This window comes from Emydura macquarii, unplaced genomic scaffold, assembly GCF_026122565.2.
Source record: "Emydura macquarii macquarii isolate MOO-44397 ecotype Brisbane River unplaced genomic scaffold, CSIRO-AGI_Emac_v2 contig_2768, whole genome shotgun sequence".
In the NCBI taxonomy this organism is placed as follows: domain Eukaryota; kingdom Metazoa; phylum Chordata; order Testudines; family Chelidae; genus Emydura; species Emydura macquarii.
Window position 1 is genome coordinate 29,107,445 of NW_027132905.1, and position 17,017 is coordinate 29,124,461.

General features: G+C 50.1%; 1 long non-coding RNA gene across 1 annotated transcript; it reads left to right on the forward strand.

The window, feature by feature from the left end:
* The first annotated feature begins 390 nt into the window (after positions 1-390).
* Positions 391-14,898, forward strand: LOC137165314 (uncharacterized). The gene is made up of 4 exons (XR_010923328.1): positions 391-442; positions 5,484-5,590; positions 10,472-10,528; positions 13,819-14,898. It is a non-coding gene; the product is annotated as an uncharacterized lncRNA (long non-coding RNA).
* The last annotated feature ends 2,119 nt before the right edge of the window (positions 14,899-17,017 follow it).

Below are 17,017 nucleotides of genomic sequence, written 5' to 3' on the forward strand. Positions count from 1 at the left end.
AGATGCTAATGTTTTTAAATAGCTGTAAGCAAGTGGTATGCCAGTTGGACAATGGCAGCCATTGGTACCAGTATGTATAAATAAAAATTGTAGCTGCAATAGAAACAGAAAGTTACATGCGTCCATATTTCCAAATCTATGTTTAGAAACCTGCTACATCACACTCCTTCTGTTCTGCTGGAAACCAACTGGACCTAGGTGCTCAATTATTAATTTTTTTCTTTTAGCGAGTTTTCCTTCACCTTTCCATTCAACATTTGTCCTGATTGCTCCTGGTGGTTTATGAACCTCAAGCATGAGGTTGACCAGGACACCAGGGCCTATAACAGCCCTGTTGGCAACCAAGTAACCATCTTCCATGCTTTGTCTTTGATTGCAGCCATGGAGACTGTCATGTTCTCATGAAATCTTCTGTGTTTCCAACCACACTGCACCAGGAAAGGTAAGATGCATTTATATTGCTGTGGTTGTCTCACCATTGCTGACAAAGTTGGCCAAAATCCATGGGGGCTGATTTCATATGTCTTAGCGAGGCAATGCTCAGGATCCCTATAATCACTTGGCTGGTGGTGGTCAAGGTCTAAATCATATGGAAAAATCTCTTGGGATTTGCTTTGTTGGCTGGACCAATCCTGGGGCTACTTTTCCACTGTTATGGATGCTGATCTTAAGAACCTCCCTAACAGGCGTTATGCAGATATAGGTGGGAGTATGGTCTCTTGGTTGGAGTAGGGGTATAGAAGTCAGGATCCCTGAGATTGCTTTCCAGTTCTGTCGTGATTCTTTGAGTGACCTTCAGCAAGTGGTGCTAATCTCTCGGTGCCTCAGTTTCCCCATCTGTAAAATGAGGGAAATAATTCCTGCCTGCCTTCCGTGAGTGCTGTGAGCCTCAATGGAGTGCTTTGAGATCCTGTGGGGAATCCCTGGAAGGATAAGAATAATATTTCTCGGTTTATAAGGCTTGCTGGTTTTTTCACTGAGCTTCCTGTTTTCTGCAGGATATAACTGGGATGCCAGTTGCAATACAGGGTGGAGCTAAGAGAGCACAGTGCCTTTATGACCTCTGCCCAGATGGCCCGCTAATGGGATGAAATCTCCATGATGACCCTGTTGTGGGTTTCCTCCACCATTATTCTGTTGGGGCAGGGACTGCCCTCCCACCTTCCCACAGAATAAACCAGGCTACTCTAAACCAGGAGGATCTGCGGGAGCTTCCGGCCAGCTAGTAGCATGGCTCTCTTGGAGCAGCACTACCAGGGACTTCCCGTATTGGGGGGTCCTCGCTGCAGAAGGGCTGCCACAGAAGAGGGAATAGAGCACCGGGCTGGAGAGAGATAATGGCCCCACCTCTGGCCTGTCCACTCCCACCCTCCAGGTTGAGTGGTCTCTGCGAGTGACCCCAGTCCTGTGAATAGCCTCTCTGAGGCAGCTGACCTCTCCTTCCGTGTGCCGGATGAGGAGAGCTGCACCGGAGACTAGGGGGGAGCCCAGCTCAGGGAGGGCAAGAGGGGCTGCGGTTCCCTACCTGTGATTGGGCAAGTCGTTTACCCATGCTGCACCTCAGTTCCCTCTTTGTTAGAATTGGGACAGCAGCACTGCCCTCTCCACCAGGGGGCACTGGGCGGGGCTGTTATTCTTATTTATTCCCCACGTGTTGGTAATGTGCTTACAAGGTATTTGCCTAGGGGGCTCCCGAGGGGAGGCGTTAGGGAAGCTGAGTACAAAGCAGGCATATTTCCTGTGACCCTGGGGGAATCCCAAACCAAACTTGGGGCCATTGCACTAGGGTGGTTAACAATTCCTCTTGTGAGTTGCCTGTGCTGTTTGTGTTCGAGGGTATAGCGCCATCCGGTCGTGCCTCCCACACAGCGTCTGCTGGGACACATTCCAGCGTTGCTGTGAACAACACAGGGCCCCGTCATTCCTCTGGATGATACGGCTGGAGGAGAAGGGCGAGGAAAGTTCCCTTTGCCCGATGTTCTCTTGCGCTGTGGATAGATGGGGAGCTGGAGGTGTGGAAGAGTGTGGGTGCTAGGCAATGTGTCTGGCCCCAAATCTGAATGTGTCCTAGGACTTATTGGGCAGCCAGGACCCAGTGCACTCTGGTCCTCTCTCCCCCACCCTCCTCACATACCCAATCGAGTAGCTTTCCCTGAGACTGAAGCCTGGGACTGTGTTATCTTTCCAGCAAAGCGCCATGGGGCCAGCAGGGAATTGTGTGTATCCCACTCAGTTCTGCTCTCTTCCACCCTGGCCTACACACGTCCCCCTCACCCCCTTGTGTGGCTAACCCAGGCCATCCCAGCCCTGGGAGGAGGGAGGGATGCTGCTATGGAGGCAGTTGACCTGGGTTCAGTCCACCCCCCAGTCAGCGATCAGTGATAAGTTATATTGCACAGACGGACGAGGGAGAAAGGCGACATTTTTGCCTGAGATTGGAAATGAAACAAAGAGAATTGAAACTCAAAGCAAAGCTAATGAGGGCTATGGAGGCTGGCCTCAGATAAGCCAGCCCTGGTGTGTAAAAAGTGCAGGATACAGGGAGGAAGACACGAAATCATGATTTTTAAATGCGAGAAAGTCCCAGTTTCCTGCAGATTGTCCTTGGGTGCCACCAGTGATTTGGGTGTTTGGAGCAAAACCATCTCCCTCCTACCCCCACTGCTGGAACAATCTCCCGCTTCCTCATTGCCACCCTTGCGCCTGTGCTGCTCAGTCCCTCGGCAGAGCTCCCCTCATCCCTCTGGCTTCCCATCGCTCCCCTCAATGCGGGGGCTATCTGCTCACTTTCAGGCCGGCAATGGAGGGCAGAGTCTACCCCATTCATAGAATAATAACTACCCCCCCCCAAGAAATACATACAGGTGACAAAGTAGGGGCCCAATCCTGTCACCAGTCTGCGCACATGACTCCTAGTGACTTCAGTGAGTGCACCATGCAACCAGGTGCTGGACGATCAGATTTCCGTGTCTGTCACACTCTCCCTTTTCATCCTGTTGCCTGTTTCTTCTCCTTCCCACTCTCTCCTTTTATTTCCCATCTCATTTAGATCGCAGGCTCAGTGGGGAATCTTCATGCACAGCTCTGGAGCTACCCTAGCGGAAATTCATTTGAAAATTTTCAGCCTGATCTTACTGGTTCCAGCTGGCCAGCGAGGCTGTGGAACAGAACAACGGGCTATTGGTGTGCTGGTTCCTGTGGCAAGAGCTAAGAGTGGCCAGGAAGGAGGCTGCTTTAGTGGATAATAGGGTATTTGATGTTGACTCGGGAGATGAAATTTCAGTTCCCAGTTCAACCGCACACTTTCTGAGTGACTTAATGTGCCCACTGCCTCAATTCCCCACCTGTAAAATGGGGAGAAAGCTCCCCTGCCACAGGCCTTGGTGAGACGTGCTCAGATACTGGGACAATAGGGGCATTCTTAATACAAAGAAGAGACCAGTGAAGTGACTCAACAGGAATTTCCATTTCCCGTTGATAATTGTGGACTTCAGAGCCTAAAGCACACGCTTGTCACGAGGGCCAGAAAAGAAAAAGCTGTGCCTACCCACCTGGCTTTGTGTTGGGCAGCTCTGCCTTGGCATGGGGCGGCCCAGGAGTACCTAGAGTGCGCAGTGCTGCAGTGGACGGGCTACTGACCAGCAACACAGCGAGCTAGTTCTGCTTAGCTACCGCACCCGTGCCAGTCAAGTACCTGCCCTGGATGCTGAGGGGGCAGCTAAAAGGGCATGTTCCCAAACACTTCCACAGAGCATCACGCCTGGGAGGAGATGATGCATGCGCTTTAAAGCTGCTACCGAAGCTTCCCAGCCCCTTAGGAGGCTCTTAGCTTAACACCCTGTCCTGTCCCCTTCCCTGGGACTGCGGAGGGCCCCGGATGCCATGTCGGGGGAGGTGGGATGACTGGTGTCAGTACAGAGCCTGTCTCCATAGGGGATCCTCAGGTGGGGTTGGGGAGTAGGGCAGGCTAGGAAGGATGAGCCAGTGATATGTAGTCCTCTGCGAATCAGCCCCTGCCAAGCAGGGATGGGGCCTTCCCAGTGGGGCGACAGGAGCTGCAGGCTGTTCTGGTGGCTTTGGAATGGCTCTCCTGGCCCCAGGCCTTGCAGAGTTGACTGTGCCGAAGCCTGCTTGCTCAGGCTTGAGCAGAGGGTGCACGTGGTGCTTCTCTGAGCACGCTGTCTTCAGGAGGATATGATCCTCCCTCTTTTTACAGATGAGGAGACTAAGGCCCAGAGAGTGAGAGCCTGGCCCCTTTGACATCAGAGGGAGTTTGGCCATTGACTTCCATGAAGCCAGAGAGGTTAAATGACTCCCCCAAGGTGAAGCAGCAAGTCAGTGGTGGTGGAGGGAGAAGGCGTCAGGAGTTCCAAGGCTCTCAGCTCTGGGTTCTCAACCTGCAGACAAAGCTGCCGTGGCATTATATGGAAACAGTTACATGTATAATTAAACTGGGAAGAGCCTTGGTGATTATTATCTGCATTATAACAGCGCCTGCAGGCCCCATGGTGCTAGGACCTGTGCAAAACAAAGTGAGACAGTCCCTGCCCTGAAAGCTGACTACAAGATAGACAAATGGTGGTTGGGGAAACAGAGGCACAGAAGGTTGGTGGCAGAGCCAAGAGTAGAACCTAGAACTCCTGAGCTAGTAGCCCTAGCCACTAGACTATACTGCCTTAAAGGAGACTTGTGAAAGCTCGTCTGGTCTGACAAAGCAGCCCCTCCCCAATCAGAAGTGTTGGGTTTGGTGGAGCTGCACCAGGGACAAATCTTGTTCAGACAGTAACCTGTGAATACCGAACCATCCCTTTGCATTTATTTATTGTACTTTATAGCGCACGCCGTGAAGGAGCACCCTCCCCAAGCTCTCGGGGCCCCGGCAAACTACCACAAACGGCAATTCCCATATGAACTCAGTCGGGCAGTTACTCAGAGATATCACTACCCTCCCTGCCAGCAGTGTGCAGAGGGTAACTCCCCACCCGCAGGCCCATCAGCCACTGCCCAGCTTCCTGTCCAGCCCAGGAAAAGAAATGGGCCTTGCAATACATCATAAAGGATAACAAACTGGTACAGCGCCTGGGGTGAGGGACCCTGTCAGCAGCCCCTCTCTTGTACACCACAGGAATCTGGGCCAAGCCCTCTGCTCCCTACGGTTCACCGGTGACTACAAACTCTCTGGCAATCTGCTCCTCTTTCCTTGCTTGTCAAGGGCTCCTTGACAAGCAGAGAACCTCCCAGAGAAAGCACTTGGGCTCGACCATTTCACAAGGGCCTTGGGGAGTTAGGTGCTCAAATCTGGTTGAGAGCCTCTGGCAGCCTGGTGCCTCAGGCAATGCGTCCGCTGTGGTGTCATTACAGGGGAAAGATGGGATCTGGCAGGTAACCAAAGGAGAAACTGAATTTCAGGCCCATCTACCTAATTTTAATGATATTTATGAAACCTACACTCATCCTCATTCTCTTTGGGATTTATTTCCCAGTTTATTTTTCTGTCAGGTTCTGAAGTTCACCTCCCCTTCTCTGGAGGAAAGGAAATTGTGTGGGAAGCTGTGTTCCACTGCCAGGCCTGCCACGTCTTACCTCATTGGTATGGAAACTTCCTTAGTTGGGACTAATTTTAAGGCAGCTTTTAAATCTTCCCCTCTCGTGATGAAGGGTTTGGCTGTGGGCTTCAATGAGATGTTTAAAATCTCCCTCATAAATCTGGGAAATCTCCCTCATTCAGACAGTCCCTGCCTGACAGCCCTGGGAGGGTATTATTTTAAAAAGCATCCCTCAAAGCAGAGAGCCAGAAAACAGTGACTTGCACACAGGCGGGAAGAGGGGGAAAGGGCCTGTGAAGATGGAGAAGATGCCACCAATGTGTTCTTGGGAGGTGCCCAAAAGATTTGCATCGAATCTATTCCAAATTCCTGATTTTGACTTTTAATCAAAAACGGGTCCATTGGAAATCAGACTTTCACGGCAGTGCAGGCACTTTTAAAGGGGAAAATAGGCCTGTTTTCCAGTAAAAATGAGTTAGTTTCTGAGCAGAACCAGCCATTTTTCAAGGGCAGACAGCTTTCACCCCTAAAACAGGCTACTGGATGTTTTAGAGTCGTCTTCTTACTATTTATATTACCAGTCGAGATGCTGCCTATACACCTAGTGAGAGACGGTCTCTGCCCCAAAAAGCTTACAGTTTAACTGGACAAAGAGTTATTCCCTTTCTACTGATGGGAAAACTGAGGCACAGACAGATTAAGTGACTTTCCCAAGGTCACACAGGGAGTCTAGATCATATCCTCAAAGGTATTTAGGCACTGTTGATTTCAATGGAAGTTAGGAGCGCAAATACCTTTGGGGATCTGGGCCTCTGTGGCTATCTCAGTGTGGCTGGCCCTTTAAGGGGTTGTGGGTCTCAGCCCTACCTGTGACTCTGCCAGCGCTCCTCCCCAGATGTAGCCAATTAAGGTCTTGTGACCAAATCAGGCCTCTGGGCTAGATAAGGTAGAGGGCTGGGGAGGAACAGGGTGATGGCAGATAGCTGCTTGGAGAGGACAGCAGGTGGCCCTGAGGTGCTAGAGGAGAGCATGAAGCAGGGAGAGGCCTGTGAAAGCTGCCAGTGGGGAAGGCTGGGAGTGCCTGCTTGTGGAAGAGCAGCGGGCCCCCAAAGGATCTTGGAAGGGTCTGAGGGGAGAGATGGAAAGGAGCCCAGGGAAGGGAAAGCTGAGCCCAAAGTGTGGGTTAGAGTTAGAGGAGAGGAGATAGACCCCTGCAGAAGGAGTGGCTGGGCCAGTTTGAAACTGGGACAAAGACTGTGTTGTGTTTGTCTTGGATCCAGATATGCTGGGAGGGGTGCGCTCTTGGTAGCAACGTAGCTGGAGGACCACATCACTGCAGCAGTCAAACCAGGCTGTGCAGTTTTTGAGGAGCCCTGAAGAAGGGGGAAACTGAGGCAGGGGGGCTGCAGGGCTGCTTCATGCCATGAGGGGGTCCTCTGGAGGTGATGTGGTCCTGCCGCAGTGGCCAGGTTGAAAGCTGAGCCCAGGTCTCCTGTCTCCCAGCCCAGGGCCTTAACTACAAGGCTCTCCTCGGATGCAAAAATAACCCATTCATCAGTATTGCTTATGAAGCACCAACTCAAGTGTCTGGGCAATCATGAGAAAGGGCACCATGAGAAATGGAGCGGCAAAAAATGCCCGTGACCAATGTGACAAAACAGATCTTGTGACTGCGGAGCAATCTGCTCGCAGCCCAGTGCCAGCGAGAGTGGAGTGAGGGCTAGAGGAAGGGGACTGATTCATTGTCCGTGTGAAAAGATTCAAGCCATACGCTTTGGGAGACATCCATTCATGGTGATACGTGACGCAGGTGGAGCGTTAGCTCTTCAGAGCGTGCTATAAACGTTAACTGATGAATCTTCCCAGCTCCTTGCGTGAAACAAGTATTATCCCCATGTTACTGGTGGGATCATCTGAGAGGTTGTCACTTAAGGAAAGCCCTGTTCTGCTTACTCACATTGAGTAATCCCATGGCAGTGTTCCGCCCCAGAGGCAACTGCATTTCAGCTGTGGGCTATGAGGCACATACATCACAGCAGAGTTTACAGAGTACTTCCTGGGATCTGTCAGGATGAAAGGTGCCATCTAAATGAGAGGCATGAGTCATTCTACAGTTGTGGGGCAGACACTGGATTTGGGCCGTTCCTGGGAAAAACTGCAATATCTGTTTGTAAGATTGTTCATCCGGTTCCTGCTGGCTGTTGTGCTATTTCATGTGCTCAGTCCCTACTAAGTGAAGTGGCCAAGTCTTCTTTTGCTATGCAGGACCCATACTTGCTGTCCTGTCACTCCACAAATGTTAGTGGCAGTTAGGTGTGTAAATAAGAGACCTTTTTCTTCTGACCCCATTATATGCATCCAGTACAATTGGTGGCCATAAGTGTGTGTAACTCTCACAGTGACCACTGAATTGGTAGCCCTGACCCTGCGCCCCAATTCAGCAAAGCACTTAAGCATGTGGTTAAGTCCCCTTGACTTCAGTGGGACTTATGCACATGTTTAAAATTAAACTTTAAAAATAAACTTTTAAAAATAAAAGTAAAATTCAGCTTTGCTGAATGTGGGATGGGGTTACTCATGTGCGTAAAGTTAAGCACAGGCTTATGTGCTTTGCTGAGGCTGTGGAACTCATTGCCACAAGATTTCACTGTGGCGAAGAGCTTGATGGACTTTAATAAATGGTTGGTCATTATTATTGTTACCAATAATATTCAGTGTTGCATTAAGAATTAGAAAACAAATAGCCCCATAGTTTGGAAGGGAGAGAAACTCTCATCTTTCAAGGAATAGTAACACCTACATCTTATATAGTGCCTTTCATTAGTAGATCTCAAAGCACTTCAGTATCAGTGTCAGCATCACTATCCCCATTTTACAGTTGGGCAATCTGAGGCACAGAGAGTGATTTGCCCAAGATCACCCAACAGGTCAGTGGCAGAAGTGGGACAAAGGTTTTTCCAGCAAGCTGCTTTATTCATTAGATAACACTGCCTCTCAACTCAGTGCAGTTTAAGACTCAAATCCCAGAACACAAATAACAAGGACTCAACATTTAATTAAAAAAAAAAAAAATCTTTCGTATTTCACCCAATCTGATGATTTGGGGGCCTGATTCCTGGGTTGGGAATGTCTGGGGGTGGCAATAGTGTAAGTGCCCCTTAACTTTATTTTGGGGCCTTACCTGGAACTGAAGTAGTGTCTGGAATGCCTTGTGTGAGTTCCTTGTGTGAATCCCCCCCAAGTGATGAAGCGTGGCAAAACCTGGTCTCCTATGGAGCAAAGTGCTTGTTGTATGCAGTTAAAAGCCAACCAAGGGATATTTCAACTCGAGGGAGCTTCACACTGAAAGCTGAGATTCCCAGCTGAAGGGACTTGGATTGGATTGAGAGATCAGGGCCCACAGCACTTAGGCGGCTTATCAAACCTAAGCCTGGAAGTGCAGCACGAAAGGAAAGAGGCTTGTTCTTGAGAACCAAAGGAGTTTGCTGTGAGCTGAGCTTACAAAATGCACCAACACTTACATACACACCTGGAAACCAATTCACACAGTAAACAGGAGAGGCACCCACATCAGAAATATTCTTGGGGGCTTCCTGGCCACAAAATCTTCCTGTTACTCTGTGCCAGGGGGAGCAATGGCACCCGAGCGGTCTAGCTGTGCCCAGTGCTAATGAAGGGTCCTGCCTAGCTGAGGATGGGCATGGAAAGACTGTAGCACATGCCAAAGCCACAATAAAGCAGTGCAGTAGTGGCTAGTGACTAGGGCAGGGCATAGGAGTCGGGGCTCATGGTTTTTCTCTTGTCTCGGCCACTGACATGCTGTGGTTGCAACATGGGGCAGTGTGGCCTAGTGCATAAAGAGCTGGATGGGGACACAGCTGATATGGGGTCAGTTCCTGCTCCGCTGCAAGTCACATCCCCTCTTCGTGTCTCAGTTTCCCCACCCGTGAAACAGGGGTAAGGATACTGATCTCCTTTGTAAAGTGCTTGGAGATCTTCTGATGAGAAGAGCTAGGTATTATGATTAGAAACTGGGATTTTCAAAGAGAAAAGCGAGGTGCTTAACTCCCCTTGAAAGTCAGAGCTGGGTGTCTAACTCCATTAGGGCCCTTTGAAAGTCCCAGCTAGAGTTTTTAGTGGGGAGTGTACCTTAACCATGCTCCCTTTAGAGAACACAGTGTATGTTCCAGCTACAGGACAGAGCCCTGTCGCAATCGGGGTAGCTGTTGTAACTAGATCACCTGGCTCAGGGGTAATTGTTGTAGAGCTGGGGCCTTAACTTCACTTTGCCTTGGCTTAAACCTTGGTGAGGAGGGGTAATGCTGGGCTAAAGCATGCTAAAGCATGCTGCAGTGAGGAGTGTGGTTCTAGGGGATTTTGGTGTTGTAAGAAATGTCCCTGAGCCCCCGGGCGCTGCACAGGGTGAGGTTTATTTTTGCTATCCCCCTTTTTCCTTGTCTTCTCTTAAAAAAATAATCTAGTAAATTAAAGGCAATGAACTCTGTTAATACAACACCCAGCTGGCACCTAAACAACCACTAAGGGTAGGTCTACACTGCAGCTGTGGGTCTGCCTTGCAGCCTGTATAAAGGTACCTGTGCTAGCCGTGCTCTAGCTAGCTTGCTACAGACAGAGGCGAGGGTGCTGTGGCATGAGCTCCACAAGCGGGCAGGTACCCAGGGGGGTCAGGCGAGCTTGTGCTGCCCGCTCTGAAGCATCACGCCGCAGCACTCTCACTTCTACACTTGGTGAGCTAGCTAGAGTGCTGCTAGCGTGGGTACACCTACCCTGCAGCTCGTGCCTGCGCCTGCAGGGTAGATGTGCCCAAAGAGTCTGGAAGTGGTAGAGGTTTAGTTCACGCAGCCATGTTAACTTGGCCCCGTTAAGTCTTCAGAATATCTCTTGTTCCTACTTTCTTTGTCCAGAGCCAACTCGCCCCCTCTGTTGGAGATGCCAGTGGGCTCCAGGAGTCACAGGGAACGGTGAGTTTGGCTTTGCCCCTAAACCATCCCCTCAAGTGGAAGGGTCTAGGTCACTTGGGGAGGAGATGGGGTGAATGTGACCTCCCAACCTCATAGATCCACATGGAAGGGTACCGAATCCCACAGAAGGCTGGCTCCCCCATACAGCTGCCCTGGCTTTCCCTTTCCCCAAGGCAGTGTACGTCTCCTACAGTGTTTCATCTCTAGGTTGCTGGTCCAAACCTAGCCCCGGGGCTCCCTCAAGCTTTAGGACCAAGTAGAGGACTCAGTGAGTGGGTGCAAAATGGGTGAAATTGCACCTTAAAACATTGTGTTCCATTGAAGCTTAGATTCTGGTAGAGCTGTGTCTTACTGGTGAGAGGATGGGTGGGGGCAGGTAACTGAGAGACCTTCCCCTCCAGATAGCTGCACAGCGGCCTGCAGGAGATGAGTCTACACTGCAAAGAAAAACCTGTTGTGCTGAGACTCAGAGCCCGGGTCAGCTGACTTGGGCTCACATTGGGGGGCTAAAAATAGCTGAGGCCTGGACTCTGAAACCCAGCGAGTGGGGAGGGTCTTGGAGCCTGGGCTCCTTCCCAAGCTCAAATGTCTACATGGCGATTTTTAGCCCTGCTGCGTGAGCCCTGTAAGCCCAAGCCAGTTGATTCTGGCTCTGAGACTCGGCCCGGCAGGTTTTTCTTCGCAGTGTAGATGTACCCTTAGTGGGATCAGTTTGGTTCCCAACTGACCCAGGTTAGAAGCCTTTAAAAGAGTTTCAAACAGGTGGCTAAAGGAGCCCTTCTGGCTACTATTTATTTATACTAGATAGTAAGGCCCCTTGTTAGCCATATGGGAGGGGTAAGTGCTGTCCTGGGAGTGCAAGAGAGAAGAAAGTGAAAATTCAGGCTGAGTATCCTGAAGACGATCCTGCTAGTGAGACGAATGGGGCAGTGGAAGAGGCTCCCTACCTGGGACTTCTAAATTGGCCTGAAGTTAGGCTGGGCCAGCAGCTAGGGGATCAGCCTAGAACTGAGGGGACCTGGATTCCTATCTCTCTGCTCCCAGCTCCCTGGGTGGCTGTGGGCAAGTCATGGAGGGTATGTCTCCGCCCTGAGTTAGAGGTGCAAATTGCAGTTTGTGGAGATGTACCTTTCCTAGATCTGATCAAGCTAGTGTGCTAAAAATAGCTGGGTAGATGGGGGCCGGGGGGCAGAAGGAAGATTAGCTGCCCTGACTATGTGCCTGGCGTCTTGGTTGGCTATATACTTAGGGTGACATGTCACTGTGGCTGCGCTCTGGTTTTAGTGCTCTAAAGGATACTGACATAAAAGACTGTGATGTGCACAGACCCTCCAGTGATGGGGTCCAAATGGATGTCTCTGAGAGGAGGACAACAGGGAGAGCAGATCCCTGAGAAGACCTTTCCAGATCTAGCTTCCTGTGACTTTAAGCAAAGGGTGGGTTAAATTGGTCAGTTCTCGGTGTGGAAAGAGGCTGACAGCTGGCTGCCCCAGAGGCGGGGACCAGCATTATCCAGGCGCTATGTTTAGTGAGCAGGGGGTGACTCGCAAGCTGGTAACATTTGCTGACAACATATCATTTTTTTAAAGCGTGTTTCAGTGCAGGGAGTTTTGTCATGATCTTGACCAGCCCCACCCCCACTGAGCCCATGAACTGAGGCTCTTCCAGTCCAACTCTCATGGGAAGGCTCTAGTGATGAGGTGGGCTGGGATTTCCCAAGGAAGCTGTGGAGGCAGGACCCAAATTCCACTGCGGTTCAATGTGAGCTGGTCCTTTCCAGCTCCTTCCAAGTCCCAGCCGTGAGTCTTACAGCCTGGCCTGAAGAGGGCGAGGAGAGGAGTCTTGCTGATCTGTGGGAACCGTGGGGCTGCAGGCAGCACGATAGACATCTCACCTTGGGAGTCCGTCGAGAGGGGCAGAGACACATTAGCAGCACAGAGCTTGAGCCGTCTTTGCAACTGCTGTACCCATCCTGTGGACAGAATGAGAGTCTCCAGCGCTGCTGCCAGGCCTTCCCCAGCATCAAACCCACTCATTAAGAAATGTAGCGAAAGGCGAACCCCTGAAAAGGTTCAACATGGGTTACAACATCAGCCCTGGGCGCTGCCTGGTGGTAGCAGCATGGGCCGTGATGCACACCTTCCCACACGCTTTGGCCTCTGCCTTTCTAGCTTCATAGCCCGGCAAGCCAGAAGGGGCCATCACATCATCTTGTCTGCCCCTCCTGTAGAACACAGCCCAGCGAATTTCATCTAGTTACTCCTGCACTGAATCAGCCCACAATGAGAGAAACTTCTGATGGGGACTTCTTGAGTTCGGAGCCTCCTAATGGGAGCAAACAAAGGAGCTGTCACGGAACAGGGTGTCAGGCCTGGGCTCCCTGATGGTGCTAAGGACGGTGGAAGTGCAATGTTTTCCAGATCAAGGCTGGAACTGGGATTCTCCCTGCCCTTACACAGGAACTTTCTCTAGTGAGGACTTGGGGGTTTTACGCAATTTTAATGCAGATGGTCTTGGGAACCTGAGCGAGGCATCCTTCATATGTACGAGTGTCCCAGTACGGTACGTATAGCACATAGCATAAACTCCCCCTCCCTGGGATTTATACTGCCTTTCCAAGCAGCAAGCGAGCCTGCAGATACAGCCTGGAAGGCTCGCTTTAATTTGTATCCACGAGGTCCTTTGAAGACTCTACCAGCTGTCCGCCCCGCCATGTGCCCTGCCATGTGCCCCACCAGTGCTCTACAACCAGAGCGGGCGGGCTGTGACAGTTCCACAGCTGATCGAAGCAGAAGGTAAAGGCCTCACAAAGGGAAGACAGTAATGTGATAAAAGGGGCTCAGTTCAGGACTTGTGCCCAGCTCATTTTGAAGGGGGAACGGCACCACATGCCTTTCTTGTGTAACATGCAAAAATGGCTTCCAACGGCAGATTTTCAGCCATGCGGTGAGGGGAGGGGAAATTCATCATTGAGTACACGGAAAGGGAAATTCATCGTTGGGTATGTGATCAGCAGGAGGGAAGATAAAGCTAGTAAACTGTTAGTAACAAAAATCAGCTAGTGAATCTGATTTTTGTTGTATTTGACTGAATCAAGAAAATTGCCAGCAGGATTAAAGTGGACCCTTTATTTTTGGAAACATATCGAGCTCTTCACTTTTTTTTTTCTTTTCTCCAGTTCCCTCTTTGGGCTCCTTTCCTCTGGTCCCCTTAGTGCTTACAAGTATGTACTGCAGTTGCTCTCTCAGACTTTGATCCACTAACCTTGGATGCTTCTGTTTTTTCTCTAGGGCTCTCAGGCTGGAGATACCTCAAAGTGCTTCACACTCCCAGTTCCAGGCAGAGAAACTAGTGGCTACAAAGCAATGGCGGAGAAACAGCCACGTTTGAGTCAGGCAAAAAGTACAACGGATCCACTGACTTTTAAAATTGAATGGGACAAAATGGAATATCAGCTTAGGGATTGCTCTCTTTGCACTAGCTTATTTGTATTTCAGTGGTAGAGGTGTAGGAAGGTACAAAATGAAGGAGGCGGTAGACAATCAGGTACGCAGAATATCTACCTGTATAACCTGAAATATAACCACATGGAAATTAAAAACAACCAAACTGTGGAGTTGTATACAAAGCACCCAACCTACTGTGAAATGTATGGAATTCCCAGTGAAACCAGCGCTATGGTGGGTACTACTGGGGACATTCAGGGCGATCCTTAGGAACTGATCGGCTAAGTGGTGATGCTGATAGGCCTGGAAAGACAGAAAGAGACTGATGCTGTATTCCTGACTCAGGCAAACCTCCTGGGGGCATGAGATTGGGGACCTTTGTTTTCACTCACTGTCTCTTCCCCCCCGACCCCAAAATAATGAAATGCAGAAAATGACATTAATGAGCCATTACGACTGCACGTTCCAACACGCAGCTGTCAGCAAGCGTTCAGGTTCTCACATCGGCGCTGGCTCAGCCGCGCTGCATAGATGAAATGTTTTCTATCGGGTGAGGCTGTCAGAAGCTACCTTAGGAACCTGAAGTGCTCTCCCCTCCCCCCACCCTACCTCCCTCCTCCTTCTGAAAAGAGACCATATGCACTTCTCTAGTTCTCCCCAGTCACCCTGACAGGGGCCCCTGCACCCCTCATGCACTCTGCCACATTCACTACCTCTCTGCCTGGTGACCTCTCTTCACCACAGTGCTTCATCCCCAGCTGGTGTCCGTTGGCAAAGCTGCCTGGATTTACCCCAGTTGAAGATGAGGGCTTTGTGTGTCTGTGGAGCCCCCCTGGGGATGACGCTGGCGCACTCCATGGGGAGGGAATGACCATGGCTGTCACCCTCTGGGGAGCTGTGCTAAAGAAATGGCGCAAGGGTGGGGGGAGGGAATTCCTGCCTGAAATACACAAGAGGTTCTAGCGCTTGGATTGGTTTTGTCAGTGTCATTTCCAGCGTGAGCAGGGGAGAGCAGAGAGGGGACAGAGAACAGGAAAAGGGAGCCAGGACCATTCTTCTCCCCTCTGTCTCCAGGAACCTCCCTTGTTTTTTAATGCTACCTTCCACACAGATTTGGGCTGCCCTCGCTTTTGTTGCTGAATGATCATTATTTACATGGGACGTAAACAGCTGTGAAACAGGGGTGGCTGAATGAATGAACTGTTCTTACACTGACAGGATGAGTCCCACAGCATTTTCTGCAGTAATCGTGTGTCTGTCCCTTGTCTTGGGTCTTTGTCACACATCTTGTGTTTGAGCCATGGCAGGCTGAGGGGTGGCGGAAGAGATTGTGGTATGAGCTGAGATCTGCACTAGAGAGGGGAATAGCAGATAGGTTGTTAGATTGTAAGCTTCTTGGGGCAGAGACTGTCTCTCTCTGTTATGTGTCTGTACAGCACCTAGCACGGTGGATCCTTGATTGGGAACCGTAAGTGCTACTGCAATACAAACAGACTATGATCGTTGACGAGGCAATAAAGAATGAGAGAATCAGGGTTCTGCTTTGGAAGAAAGGCAAAAAGAGAAAGAAGAGAAGAAGAAAAAAGGGAAAGTACTAAAGAGAAGAGAGGAAGGAAACAGTATGGGGATGGAGATATAGAGAGTTGAAGACTTATGGAGAGGAAAAAGAAGGGAATATTAAAATGAAAAAAGAAAAAAAGGAGAAGGAAAAAGAAAAGGGCCAGAAAAGACCCATCTGGCCTGCATTTCAGCTCGTGAGTGTTATTTATTCCACCTTTTTATTTTATTGTATTTCCCCAGCAGGGACCCGCTTCTCCATAAATTTGGGAGGAAGGGGTGGGATGGCTGGACCCAGCTGCTGCAGGGAGGATTTACTGTAGCTCTGATTGCTTTGTGCACTCTCTGTGGGGTGGGTCTTTATAAAAAATTACCTGCCGTTAGTGGCAGGTCATTTTTGTGTGTGGAAATTTCAATCCCATCTTTGGAAATAATTAAAACCAGAGGCCAAATAATCCTTGTCTGTCTTTAGCGCCTTCTGTCTGAGGATCGCAAAGAACATGGGGCCTGATTCGACGCCAGTTGAAATCAATGGAAGGACTTCCACTGAATCCAGGGGGCCTAGAATCAAGGCTGCGAAACAATAAACTCTGTTGATGGGGGGTGTTGTGGAGACACACTGCAGAGGGTGAAATAATGAAATGCCTCTTGGAGCTCTCTGGTTGCGCTGTTCAGTTTGAGACACCCCTTCAAGGAAGGGACACCTTTCCCCATCCCACCTAGCCAGGCAGCTCCATCAGCTGGCACATAGAGAGATGGCACCACAGCTCTGCCTGCTCCTTGCCACTCCTGCCCCCTTCCTGATAAATTGCTTTCAGGGGGAGTGTCTCAGTAGCAGCCCACGTGCTCCTGATGTTGAGGGGCTGCAGTTTTGGCCATTCAAGACCCACCATCCTTTTACTTTCACTGCAAGACCACCCTTCTTCCTTACATCTAGTCACTGGGAGTGCTGATGGAGCAGATTGCAGGATTTGGCCCCTGGGGCTAAACTCAGTCACTGAAGCTGCCTTGGTTGCCACCTGTTTTCATGTGATTGGCTGCGGGGTTGGTTTGTCTTTCTCCTCCTATCAGCCACGACACAGTGTTGCCAATTCTTTTTTTGTGATATTTGGTGTTTTTTCTTAAAACCCCAGCTCCCGGAGTCCTGGGGTTGTGTTAGACTCGCCTTTTCATTTAAAAAGTATGTTTCCAGCCCTTGGTTGTGGAGAAAAGCTTGAAAACATGACCCTCAAAGGGTCAAAGACTAGAAGGCAAATAAAAAAAAAAGATCCAAAAATGTATTTTTAAAAATCTCACGATTTTAATCAGTTTTGTGATTATTTTTTGGTTGGTGGGTGGGGCAAGTGGTGATTTCTGATGCTTGTGGCTGGTGATGCTGCTGACAGTGCACATTCGGAAGTCAAAAGAGCGTGAAAGATAGCTAGCACTAAACACTCCCACATAACATTGGGTAATACCTGTGCTCTAGCAACAATGAGGATATGAG